This window comes from Rhinopithecus bieti, unplaced genomic scaffold, assembly GCF_001698545.2.
Source record: "Rhinopithecus bieti isolate Rb0 unplaced genomic scaffold, ASM169854v2 scaffold_13014, whole genome shotgun sequence".
Lineage (NCBI taxonomy): Eukaryota > Metazoa > Chordata > Mammalia > Primates > Cercopithecidae > Rhinopithecus > Rhinopithecus bieti.
Genome location: NW_016807364.1, coordinates 397131 through 411218, shown reverse-complemented (window position 1 = coordinate 411218; position 14088 = coordinate 397131). Strand labels below are relative to the sequence as shown.

Below are 14088 nucleotides of genomic sequence, written 5' to 3'. Positions count from 1 at the left end.
AGCGCGGGGGGGAGAGCGAGAACCCGCACTCAAAAAAAAAAAAAAAAAAAAAAAATTTAGAAGAAAAAAGAAAGGCCTAATAAATATAATTTCCTTAGAGAACACTAGACGTTACATAGGATAATATTAAGAAAAACATCAACCTTAACATTTCCATCAGGTGTGTTTTTGAATGTCAGTTGCAGTTTGTTTCTGCCATGTGTGTGTTCCAAGTAGCTGAAGTTTTTAATGTCCAAGAATTCCATAACGTACTCTGTAAAATTCCCACTGATCTAATAATTTTTCTCCTTATGGACAGGCATGAAAAGCCCATTATCTTCAATGCAGAATTCTGCTCACAGAAATGGCCTAATCTTGTTGGAAACAATAAGAATTGAGCAATCTAAATAATTCCAGCTTAACACTAGTATGACATTTGGTTAGGGAAGATGTCCCAAGAGAAATGTAAACTATTTGAAAACATTCTGTTACCAAAACTTGGACATAAAAGGAATGACAAATGGACTGGATGCAACAACTTAATTCTAAGCACGCATGGGTTTGGCTGCTGAGAATGCATTTTAACACGTACTATTTTTCGTGTTCTCTTATATGGATATCATCCCTACCATATGAAGAAAGATCAATTGACATTTACTACTTGCCGAAGAACAGGTTAGAAGCAATCAGCAACCTCACTCCTGGCCTGGAATCAAGCCGAGTGAGTCACAGAGTCCTGGACCTTGGTGAGAGTCCCATCCAACTTCCCTCCCCAAGTACACCCCTGGGGACCAATTACAACCATCTGCTTAAGAGTTATTACTGTGTCCCCCAAATTAAAAGCTACAAATTGTCAAACAGAAGGAATACAAGAACAGACTAAAATGACTACATCTTAAACCATTTGTAGAATGAATAATCCCCAGACAGCTTCGGATGCGTGTGGCTGAGACCTTAGAAAGTGCAAGTCAAGTGTGAGGGAGTGATGGGCAGAGGCTTTGTTTCCATTCAAATGGGACGATAGATGGGTCCAGGAACCCCAGACAGTGTGTGGATGCTATTGCTACATCGTCCCTGCCTACAGTCCAGCTCCATTTGGGAGAATGTGTACAAAGGCTTTTTGGTCCGAGTGGTTTCTTTATGGGCAGATTTACTCTTGCAAGATATGTTTTAAGGCAAAGGAAGTGTAACAGGAAACCTGCAGCATGTTAAGAGTTAGCTATTCTCTTGGAAAAAGTGGAATGATTCAGTGAACACTCTGAAGCATGCAATGTGTGATCAATATGTGAGAAGAGAGGATCAAGATGAGGAAATCCTAACTAGGAAAAGACAAGAGAAGAGGATTTCAGTGTTAACACCATTTAAAAGCCAAGCATCCCTCTGATAATGAACTCTTGCTACAAACCACAAGGGACAACTGCCTTTTGCTTTATTAAAAAATAAAAAGATGGGGATGTCTAGACAAGAAATATATTAGAGATCATGTCTTAAATGTTCTTGTACTGGAAGATATAAAACCATACACCCTCCTTTCTCACTTTCCTGCTTCTTTACAACCAAAGCCCAAGAAGGAAAAAATCGTGGAAGAAATCGTCTGGGTCCCAGGGCCATTCCCACATACAGGAAAAGCAGGCGCCTCCATGTGACTGAAAGATTTCTTCTCATCTTCTTTTTAAAATAGTGAGTGTGTGAAGGGTTGGGTCTGTGTTGGATTTTTAAACCCCTCCCTCATAGCGCTATATCAGCCACAGAGCAGTCTCTCAATTAAATGCTAGGTGAAAGGAATGAATGGAATGCAATTATTATGACTTAGACTTTTTGTTGTTCTTATTCTTTAAGTCGTATTTTCTGTGAGTTGCTGTTTAGATTGGAGTTTTAACAAGAATCATACACATGGCTGAGGACAGAATAAAGAAATATGAAGAATGAGGACTGGAGAGTGTGGGATGGAGAGTGTGGGATAAAGAGTGTGATGTGGCTGCAGTTGCCCTCATCCCTTAAATGAGGAAGGTGGGTGAGAATGACCTCTAAGTTCCTTCTAGCTTCAAAGATTGTGAGTTTTCCTGCATCCTCCCATCTCATTAATACTTTAGCTTTAAGCACCTCCCAATTCAAATCTCCTCTGCAATATTGCCTTTTCTATCCATTCCATCACTGTTAAGCTAACATAGTGGCATACCCAACAAAATGGGGACTTCAAATGTTTTATTAAAGTATGAGATATCTCTATAACAGAATGCTGTCAACAGTGTGGCTGTTAACATTGACAATGCCACTGGATGGCATTGTTCATAATTTTTAAAAAGTTTAAAACAATGATATGATAATAAATTAACCCTGGAATATCTGGAAGGAAGGAGAGCCACCAATATGGTGATTATCCATGAATGGTGGGATTACGGGTGGTTTTTATATTTCTTTTCGAGTGAATGCATTTTCTAGGATTTTTTTACAATGAATATAAGTTTCTTATGTTACAAAATAGGAAAGAAATCAAAGACTTCATCTCAAATGATTCTAAAATGATGGCCTGAGCTATTCTTTACTTTTCTTTTCTTTCTTTCTTTTTTTTTTTTTTTTTTTTTTTTTTGGACATGGTCTTGCTCAATTGCCCAGGCTGGAGTGCAGTGGCATGATCATAGCTCACTGCAGCCTCAAACTCCTGGGATCAAGGGATCTTCCTGCCTCAACCTCTCAAATAGCTGAGATTACAGGTGCCTGCCACTATGCCTGGCTAATATTTTTTTTCAGAAGGTTTTGCTATGTTTCCCAGGCTGGTCTCGAACTCATGGCCTCAAGTGATCCTCCCATCTTGGCCTCCCAAAGTGCTAGGATTACAGGTGTGAGCCACCGTACCTGGCCTCATTTTTACTTGCTATGGAAGGAGATTCTATGCCTTCCATTTATTCATTGAAGGCCGCTGGGGTTTCTTGTTGTTTTCACAGCAGGACTAAAGCTCTCCACTTCCAGAATTCACCTCCAGTTTGCTTTGGCACCACTTTCGCTCAGGCTCTTCACAAGCATTGCCTCTTCCCCAACTGTTCTGTGCCAGATCCACTGAGATCCACCTAGTTCTGTCTCCTCTCATGGAGCTGGAAGGCTGATAGCTAAACTCTCAGACTCCTAGACTATGGTTCTGGATGTGATTTAGATTCTGCAGTGAGATGCCCTTGCATAAAGATTAGAAAGAGAGAAGCAGAGGCCATCTTCCTGCAGCAGTGCTGCCTGACGAGCAAGCACTGTTGGCAGCAGCTGGTCTCTAACAGTTTCTTGGGTGTAGGATGACTGTGGCAGCAGCCAGAGCAGAGGCAGTTCAGTTTCTGGCAGTTTCCTGACCTCTTCATCATAGCTGCTGTGATGTGACCTTGAAGCCAATCATCTAGCCTAGCGACACCATGACTCATTCCTCCAGCCCCTCCAGTGACTTGTAGGAACCTCATTCCCTGTGTTTCATTCCTTTCTTTTTGATGTGCCTGAAGTTGTCCCATCTCATCCCCCAGGATAGAGCCCTGCTTCAGATCCCATCTGCTTCATGAAGCTCACTAAAGATTTTGGGAGTCTGATAATGGCCTCACCTTGTGGATCTTGATTCCACAAGAATAGAGCAGTGACAACAAGCTGGGAGGGCCCCTGTGCAGGGCTGGAGGAAAAGGAAAGGAGGCCTGAGAGGATCCTGGGGCTTTTGTTTTCTCTTTGAGGTTTCATGTTAAAAGTTCCTTGAACAAAGTGTTCCACAGCTACAGGAGCTTTGAAACCCTCTTCTTTTTTTGACATACAGTCTCACTCTGTCACCCAGGCTGGAGTGCAATGACATGATCTCAGCTCACCGCAACCTCAGCCTCCTGGGTTCAAGTGATTCTCCTGCCTCAGCCCCCCGAGTAGCTGGGATTACAGGCATGTGCCACCACACCTGGCTAATTTTTGTATTTTTAGTAGAGACGGAGTTTCACCACATTGGCCAGGCTGGTCTTGAACTGCTGACCTCGGGTGATCCACCCACCTCGGCCTCCCAAAGTGCTGGGATTACAGGTGTGAGCCACTGCACCGAGCTAGACTACTCTTAAGAATCTTTGTGCACAGAACATCTGAGATGTTGCAACCCAAAGGAATAGAGACAAGAATAGGGTTCATTCTATGCTTTTTTTGAGATGAGGGACTTGCATGTTTCCTTGCAACTCCTTTCAGGGATATAAACCGTCACAACCTCCTGATTCAGTTAAGCCAGGCCCCATCTTCAGTGACACTGTCAACAGTTGGTCACTATCCTCTCTTTAGCAGCCTCTCCAGTCTAGCGGTCCCTCTTCTCTTTGTTTACAAATTTGTGACCATTCAAAGTGAAATTTGAAAATTTCTGTAATAGGATTGGATTTATATTATTTTGTACAGAAGGCTAGAACTGCAAGAAAATTGATTTCTAACCAGACCCTGCTGTGCCCTGTCCCATCACAGTAAGGCACAGTAAATGAGAGGTTGAGATAGAAATGCCATTTTTTACCCATCAAGTTGAGTACTTCATCTGACATACCTGCAAAACCAATAGCTGCAGATTTAACACATTTTTCCATAAATACATTTCTCTGTAAATCTAGACTCACAAATACAAAAAAAATTAAAGTGCAGCTCCTATAGATGTAAGAATCATCTCTCAGTCCTGAAAGATGAAATTTTTAAAAGAACAATGATGATGATGATAATGATTCATGTTAACACACCTTTCATCAAAAGCATTCCAGTAACATTTTAAACTTCATGTAGGGGTTGCATCAGGTATTTCTGGTCATCACTGTCTTTGGGGTGAAGCATAGCAACTGTTCCATGACATGGCTAATGCCTGGTGATTATAATGTTGGAAGCATTGGAGAATCTGGTCTCCAAAGAAATGCGAAGAAGCAAAAAAGTAACTCTGGGCAGTATTACACAGAATACCTGTATAAAATACCTGGCAGTATTTTTTTTTGAATATTATGGACTTTTTAAAAGCATGTCAATCACATGTATTAGAGAGACTTCCTTTACCCGCCCCCTTGACATACAATCGCCGAAGTTTGTGTTTGGTACCAACCCATGGGGAAGACTGTTTCCTTCCAAAGGGACATCTCATGTGAGTTTGCATTTAGGCTTGAGATTTGGGTGGCAGACACACGCAAAATAACTAAGTCAATGGGTGCTCAGAGAATTGGGAGAATACAGAATAATGTAGCATTATTATTATTATTTTAATTGAGTATAATTGCCTTATTAATCAGTATTTGCATAATACTTGGTAAAGCACTTAGCTAATACATGGTTATATTTGCAATTTAATTCACCTAGAATATTTCTATTCAGCATTTATATAGCACCTATTGGTTTATGATGCTAATATAGTAGATTCATGTTTCTGTTAAGGCTTAAATGAAATAAGTTGAAAGCCAAGTCCATTATATTACCTTCTTTATATAGAACCTTTCATCATGAAGGATTCCAAATTGCTTTACAAAGTACAGTGAAACCCTTTTACAATGAATTCCTAAGGGGACAGCTAGAGCAGTGTTAGCTGTGGCATTTCATTGTATGAGCACTGTATTCAGCATTATGGGATTGATGGGGAAGGAGCAGATTTTAAAATTGGTATAGCCCTTGGGAACTCAGATTGTGTTATTTGCCAAGATGTCTGCAGTCCAGAGCAAAGGAAAAGTTAAGTTGTTATTGACCTATGAATGAAATTTTTAGGCTTACAATATAAAGAATGAACAAGGAAAGCATTTAATACAAAAACCCCCACCTTAATACAGTGTTAGAAATACATCATATACAGAGAATCTGGTAACAAATATCATGTGATAATTAACAGGTTTTTTTTCAAGAACTCATTCAATTTTCCTTTTTTTAAAATATTTTGCTCAGATGTAACATTCAGAAAAGTGCACAAATTGCAATGTGGCATATCAATAGATTTTCACAAATGAACTCACCTGTGTAACCTGTGTACAGTTGAAGAAACACAATGTTACCAGGATACCCAGGGATCCCCATATGCCCTCTTCCTAGTTATTACCCAATTATAGGGACCACTCACTAGACTTTCAATATAGTAGACTGGTTTTGCCCGGTTTTGAGCTTTATGCAAAAGGAGCTGCACAGTATGTACTCTTTTTTGAAAGCTTCTTTTTCTCAATATTATGTCTGTGAGTTTATACACATAAGTGTATTTAGCAATAGTTAATTGACTTTGATTACTCTAGAGTAATTCATTGTATGAAGGTCCTGTAATTTATTCAACAAAAGACATATATATAAAATATATTAAGAATTCAAATCAGTAAGACAAAAGGAGACAAGTCAACAGAAAAGGGGACAAAAGTTTGATTAGTTACTTTGAGAGAAGTGAAAAGATGATCAGTCTCATTAGTTATCAAGGAAACGCAAACTAAAACACCAGATACCATTATACTCCCACCATAATGCTAAAAGGAAAAAGACTGACAATACCAGATGTTGGGAGGATGTGGTGATTTTTCACAGAGTGCTAGTTGAAATATAACATGGCACAACTACTTTGGAAAACTGACAGTTTTCTACAAACTGAAACATCTACCCTATTCCTGTTCCACTCCTAGGTACTTAAGAGAAATAAAAATACATGTTCGTATAAATATATGTGCAAGAATGTTCATACAACTTTATACATATAGCCTCTAGCTTCAATCAGGAAATAACCAGAATGACCATCAAAAGTATATTGGATAAGTAATTTTTTCTTCTTTTTAATATGACAAAAAAGCTTTGTTAGCAAGCAGAAAAAAAGGCAGCAACAAAGATTAGTGCAGAAGTTAGTAAAATAGAGAACAGAAAACAATAGAGAAAATCAATAAAACTGAAGGTTAGTTCTTTGAAAAGATCAACAAAATTGACAAACTTTTAGCCAGACTAAACAGGAAAAAAAGAGATAAATCTCAAAAACGAAAGAGGGACATTACTGCTGATGTTCCAGAAATAAAAATTATAAGGGAATACTACAAAAAATTGGATGCCAACAAACTAGATAACTGAGATCAAATGGACAAATTCCTGTATCAAATGGACATATTCCTGGAAAGACAGACACAACCAAACTTACCTGAGAAGAAATAGAAAACGTGAATAAACCTAAAATAAGTAGAAATTAAATTAGTAATCAAAAAGCTTCCTACAAAGAAAAGCCCAGGATCAGTTGACTTCATTGATGAATTCTACCAAACATTTTAAAAAGAATTGACACCAATTCTTCACACATTTTTCCAAAAAATAGAAGAGAAGGGGAGACTTCCCAACTCGCTCGTGAGGCCAGTATTACTCTGAAGGCAAAATCAGACAAAGACACGGCAAGAAAAGAAAAATTACCTATCAGTATCACTTGGAATACAGGCACAAAAGTCTTTGACAAAATATTGGGATAGGTAATATAGAAAAATAATTATACACTACACTCAAGTGGGACTGTCCCAGGGATGCAAAGTTGGTTTAACATTGGATGGTCCAAGATGGCTGAATAGGAATAGCTTCGGTCTGCAGCTCCCAGCATGACTGACGCAGAAGACAGTGATTTCTGCATTTCCAACTGAGGTACCTGGTTCATCGCATTGGGACTGGTTGGACAGTGAGTGCAGCCCACGGAGGGCAAGCTGAAGCAGGGTGGGGCATCGCCTCACCTGGGAAGCACAAGGGGTTGGGGCATTTCCCTTTCCTAGCCAAGGGAAGCCATGACAGACTGTACCTGGAAAAACGGGACACTCCTGCCCAAATACTGTGCTTTTCCCACAGTCTTAGCAACCGGCAGACCAGGAGATTCTCTCCCGTGCCTGGCTCGGTGGGTCCCATGCCCATGGAGCCTTGCTCATGGCTAGCACAGCAATCTGAGATCAACCTCCAAGGCTGCAGCCTGGCGGGGGGAGGGGCATCCACCATTGCTGAGGCTTGAGTAGGCAAACAAAATGGCCTGGAAGCTCGAACTGGGCGTAGCCCACTGCAGCTCAGCAAGGCCTACTGCCTCTATAAACTCCACCTCAACAAAAGGCAGCAGAAACTTCTGCAGACTTAAACGTCCCTGTCTGACAGCTCTGAAGAGAGCAATGGTTCTGAGAATGGCGTTAGGGTTCTGAGAATGGCGTTAGAGTTCTGAGAATGGACAGACTGCCTCCTTGAGTGGGTCCCTGACCCCCAATATAGCCTAACTGGGAGACACCTCCCAGTAGGGGCCAACTGACACCTCATACAGGCGGGTGTCCCTCTGGGACAAAGCTTCCAGAGGAAGGATCAATCAGCAATATTTGCTGTTCTGCAGCTTCCACTGGCAAACCACGTCTGGAGTGGACCTCCAGCAAACTCCAACAGACCTGCAGCTGAGGGACTTGACTGTTAGAAAGAAAACTAACAAACAGAAATGAATAGCAGCAACATCAACAAAAAGGACAACCATACCAAAATCCCATCTGTAGGTCACCAACATCAAAGACGAAAGGTAGATAAAACCACAAAGATGGGGAGAAACTAGAGCAGAAAAGCTGAAAATTCTAAAAACCAGAGCACCTCTTCTCCTCCAAAGGATCACAGCTCCTTGCCAGCAACAAAACAAAGCTGGATAGAGAATGACTTTGACAAGTAGACAAAAGTAGGCTTCAGAAGGTCGTTAATAACAAACTTCTCCAAGCTAAAGAAGCATGTTCTAACCCACTGCGAGGAAGCTGAAAACCTTGAAAAAAGGTTAGACAAATGGCTGATTAGAATAAACAGTGTAGAGAAGACCTCAAATAACTGATGGAGCTGAAAACCATGGCACAAGAACTTTGTGATGCATGCACAAGCTTCAGTAGCCGATCCAATCAAGTGGAAGAAAGAATATCAGTGATTGAAGATCAAATTAATGAAATAAAGTGAGAAGACAAGATTAGAGAAAAAAGAGTAAAAAGAAATGAACAAAGCCTCCAAGAAATATGGGACTAGGTGAAAAGACCAAATTGGTTTGATTGGTGTACCTGAAAGTGATGGGGAGAATGGAATCAAGTGGGAAAACACTCTTCAGGATATTATCCAGGAGAACTTCCCCAGCCTAGCAAGGCAGGCCAACATTCAAATACAGGAAATACAGAGACCACCATGAAGATACTCCTTGAGAAGAGCAACCCCAAGACACATAATTGTCCAATTCACCAAGGTTGAAATGAAGGGAAAAATGTTAAGGGCATCCAGAGAGAAAGGTTGGGTTACCCACAAAAAGAAGCCCATCAGACTAACAGCAGATCCCTTGGAAGAAACCCTACAAGCCGGAAGATAGTGGGGGCCAATATTCAACATTCTTAAAGAAAAGAATTTTCAACCCAGAATTTCATATCCAGCCAAACTAAGCTTCATAAGTGAAGGGGAAATAAAATCTTTTACAAACAAGCAAATGCTGAGAGAGTTTGTCAGCACCAGGCCTGCCTTACAAGAGCTCCTGAAGGAAGCACTAAACATGGGAAGGAACAACTGGTACCAGCCACTGCAAAAACGTGCCAAAATGTAAAGACCATCGATGCTATGAAGAAACTGCATCAATTAACGGGTAAAATAACCAGCTAACATCATAATGACAGGATCAAATTCACACATAACAATATTAACCTTAAATGTAAATGGGTTAAATGCTCCAATTAAAAGACATGGACTGGCAAATTGGATAAAAGAAGACCCAGGGCTTCTTCTCCTGAAGGGGCTGCAAGAGGGAAGACTTAGCCATGTTGTCCTTGATCAAAAGGGTGATCAGCACCACAAAAGCCCCAGGGGCCATTGGACCCTACAGTCAAGCTGTGTTAGTCGACAGGACCATTTACATTTCAGGAAAGATAGGCATGGACCCTTCAAGTGGACAGCTTGTGTCAGGAGGGGTAGCAGAAGAAGCTAAACAAGCTCTTAAAAACATGGGTGAAATTCTGAAAGCTGCAGACTGTGACTTCACTAATGCGGTGAAAACAACTGTTCTTCTGGCTGACATAAATGACTTCAATACTGTCAGTGAAATCTACAAACAGTATTTCAAGAGTAATTTTCCTGCTAGAGCTGCTTACCAGGTTGCTGCTTTGCCCAAAGGTAGCCAAATTGAAATTGAAGCAGTAGCTGTACAAGGACCGCTGACAACAGTATCACTATAAGTGGGCCAGTGCTTTGTAGTCTGGAATTGTTAACATTTTAATTTTTACAATTGATGTAACATCTTAATTAACCTTTTCATTTTCACAATTGATGACAATGTGAGCTTGATGAAAATATCTGAAGTTATTATGGAAATACCATATAATAGGGAGAATTGAACATGAACTGAAGATTAGAGAAGGTATCCAGTTCTGTTTTAAATTACACCTGCATTACTGAATATAGGAAAGAGATACCCATTACATAGTTACTCAATAAATAAAAGAGAAATAACAGGTAGGAAAGAAGAGTAATTATTCCTGAGAAATAATCAAGAACATATCTAATTCAAACTAATGATGTGAACGATTTAGTTTTCATGTCAGGTATGTGATTCTGCTCTTACTTGAGTAAAATTTAAGTGTTTAAATTTGAGGTCAAGGAGAAGAAAGTGGACCAAAATTTAACACAGATAATATTTTTCTAATGGAAATACAATAGACATGCAAATTTCAAAAAAAAAAAAAGTCAAAACCCATCAATGTGCTGCATTCAGGAGACCCATCTCACATGCAGAGACCCACATAGGCTCAAAATAAAGGGATGGAGGAACATCTACCAAACAAATTGAAAGCAAAAAAAAGCAGGGGTTGAATCCTAGTCTCTGATAAAACAGACTTTAAATCAACAAAGATCAAAAGAGACAAAGAAGGCATAATGGTAAAGGAATCAATTCAACAAGAAGAGCTAACTATCCTAACTATACAGGCACCCAATACAGGAGCACCCAGATTCATAAAGCAAAGTTGGTTTAACATCCAAAAATCAACTGGGGTTGATTCTATTGATACTACATCAATAGAATAAGGACAAAAACCACATCATCAGCTCAATAAATACAGAAAAAGTATTTGACAAAATCTAATACCCTTTAATGATGAAAACACTCAACAAACTAGGTTAGAAGGGAACTTCTTCAACCTGATAAAAGATAACTATGAAAAACCCATAGTGAGTGTCATACTTAACGATGGAAGACAATGTTTTCTCCCAAAGATTAGGAACAAAACAAGGATGTCCATTCTTGCCTCTTCTATTCACCATTGTACTGAAGGGTCTAGCCAAGGTAATTTGGCAAGAAAATGAAATAAAGTATATGCAGATTGGAGATGAAGAGGTAAAACTATCTCTATTTGCAGGTGACATGATCTCATATATAGAAAATCCCAGGAAATCCATTTAAAAACTACTGGAAATAATAAATGAGTTCAGTAAAATCAATTGTATTTCTGTGCAGTAGCACTGAGCAAGCAAAAATTATATTAAAAAAACTGCACTCCAGCCTGGGTGACAGAGTAAGACTCCATCCCCCAAAGCTAAAATAAATAAAACAAAAGGAAAACAATTCCATTTATAATAGTACCTACAAGAACAAAATGGCCAGGCACGGTGGCTCATGCCTGTAATCCCAGCACTTTGGGAGGCCAAGGTGGGCAGATCACGAGGTCAGGAGTTCAAGACCAGCCTGGCCAACATGGTGAAACCCCGTCTATACTAAAAATACAAAAATTAGCCGGGTGTGGTGGCACATGCCTATAGTCCCAGCTACTCAGAAGGCTGAGGCAGGAGAATTGGCTGAACCTGGGAGGCAGAGGTTGCAGTGAGCCGAGATCACGCCATTGCACTCCAGCCTGGTGACAGAGCAAGACTCTGTCTCAAAAAAAAAAAAAAAAAAAAAGAATAAAACAGCAGTAAATTTAATAAAAGAAGCACAAAACTCATACTCTGAAAACTACAAAATAATGCTGAAAGGAATTAAGGAAGACCTAAATAAACAGAAAGCATCACATGTTCATGGATTAGATGTGCTACTATCGAAAGGCAATATTCCCCAAATTGATCTGCAGATTCAACATCATCCTTTTCAAAATCCCTGCTGACATCTTTGTAGAAATTGATAAGCTGATCCTGAAATTCATAAAAAATGTAAGGGACACAGAATAGACAAAACAATCTCTATTTTATCTTTTAAAATTTATAATTGGCATAAAATTGTGCATATTAATGGAGTACAATGTGATGTTTCAATGCATGTGGACATTGCATAATGATAAAATCAGGATAATTAGCATACATCCATCATTTTAAACATTTATTATTTCTTTGTGGTGATAGCACTCAAAGCCCTCTCTTCTAGCTATCTTGAAATATACAATATATTGTTATTAGCTACAATCACTCTACTGTGTAACAGAACACCAGAACTTAATTCTTTCTGTCTAACTGTAACTGGCTAGATGTTAGCTAACATCTGCCCATCCCTCTTCTCCCCTTCCTCACTCTCTGGTAACCGCTGTTTTACTCTCTATTTCTATGAGACCAATGTTTTTAGATTCCACATAAGAATGAGCATGTGTTTATCTTTATCCTTCTGTGCCAGGCTTATTTCACTTAACCTAATGTCTTCCAGGTTCACTCATGTTGCTGCAAATGACAGAATGTCTTTCTTTTCCTCCCTCCCTCCTTCCCTCCGATCCTCCCTCCCTCCCTTCTTCCTTTTATTTTTATATTTTGAGACAGCGTCTCACTCTGTTGCCCAGGCTGGAATGCAGTGGTGCAATCATGGCTCACTGCAGCCTGAAACTCCTGGGCTCAAGCGATCCTCCTACCTCAGCTTTCCAAGTAGCTGGAGACTACAGGTACATGCCACAACACTTGGCTAATTTTTTTTTAATTTTTAATTTTAGTAGAGACGAGGTTTCACTATGTTGCCCAGCCTGTTCTCCAGCTCCCAGGCTTAAGTGATCCTCCTGCCTCAGCCTCCCAAAGTGCTGGGATTGTAGGTACGAGCCACTGCACCTAGCCAATGACAGTATTTCATTCTGTTTTATGGCTGAATAGTATTTCAGAGTGTGTGTGTGTGCATAAAATTTCCTTTATCCATTCATCTGTAGATGGACACTTAGGTTATTTCATATCTTAGATATTGTGAATAGTGCTGTAGAAATATTGGAGTGCTATCTCTTTGATATACTGACTTCCTTTCCTTTGGATATATACCCAGTAATGGGATTGCTAGATCATATAGTAGTTCTATTTTTAATATTTTGAGTAACTTCCGTACTATTTTTCCATAATGACTTTCCATAATACATTCCCACTAACGGTGTCTAGCAATTCCATTTTCTCTACAGTAGCTCATTATTATTTTTTGTCTTTTTTGATAACAACCATTCCAACTGCGGTGAGGTGATATCCATTGTGGTTTTGATCTGCATTTCTCTGATGATTAGTGATGTTGAGCATTTTTTCATATGTCTGTTGGCTATTTGTATGTCTTCTGTCAAAACAGCCTTGAAAATAAAGAAAAACTTGGAGTATCACATATCCCAACTTCAAAACTCACTACACAAAGCTACAATAATCAAGACAGTGAGTTATTCTCCAAGGATAGATATATAGATCAGTTAAAAACAAAAACTGAGAGACCAGAAATAATCCCCTGAATTTCTAGTCAATTGATTTTCTTGACAAAGGTATCAAAACAATTCCACGGGGAAAAAATAGTCTTTTCAACAAATAATGTTGGAAAACTTGATATTCACATGCAAAAGAATGAAGCTGAACCCCTACCTCACAGCATATACAAAAATTAACTCAAAATTGATCAAAAACGTAAATGTAAGAGCTGAAAGTATAAAAATCTGAGAAGAAATATAAGGTTAAATCTTTGTGACCTTGGATTAAGCAATGAGTTTTTACATATATATGACATTAAAGCACAAGGACAAGAAAAAACAGATGAACTGGACTTCATCAGAATTACAACTTTTATGCTCCAAAAGATACCATCAAAAAAGCAAAAAGACAACCTACAGAAAATTTCCTAAATCCCACATCTGGTAAGGGATTTGTATCTAGAATATATAAAGATCAATTACAATTCTATACAGTAGTTCCTCCTTGTCCATGGTTTTGCTTTCT

The 14088-nt window shown here is 39.3% G+C and overlaps 2 pseudogenes; one reads left to right on the top strand and one right to left on the bottom strand.

Moving 5' to 3' along the window:
* Window positions 1–1590, bottom strand: part of LOC108535429 (26S protease regulatory subunit 4 pseudogene) — a 4954-nt pseudogene extending 3364 nt beyond the window's left edge.
* An 8120-nt stretch (window positions 1591–9710) lies between these two features.
* On the top strand, window positions 9711–10124 carry LOC108535434 (ribonuclease UK114 pseudogene; annotated as a pseudogene).
* Window positions 10125–14088: the final 3964 nt, after the last annotated feature.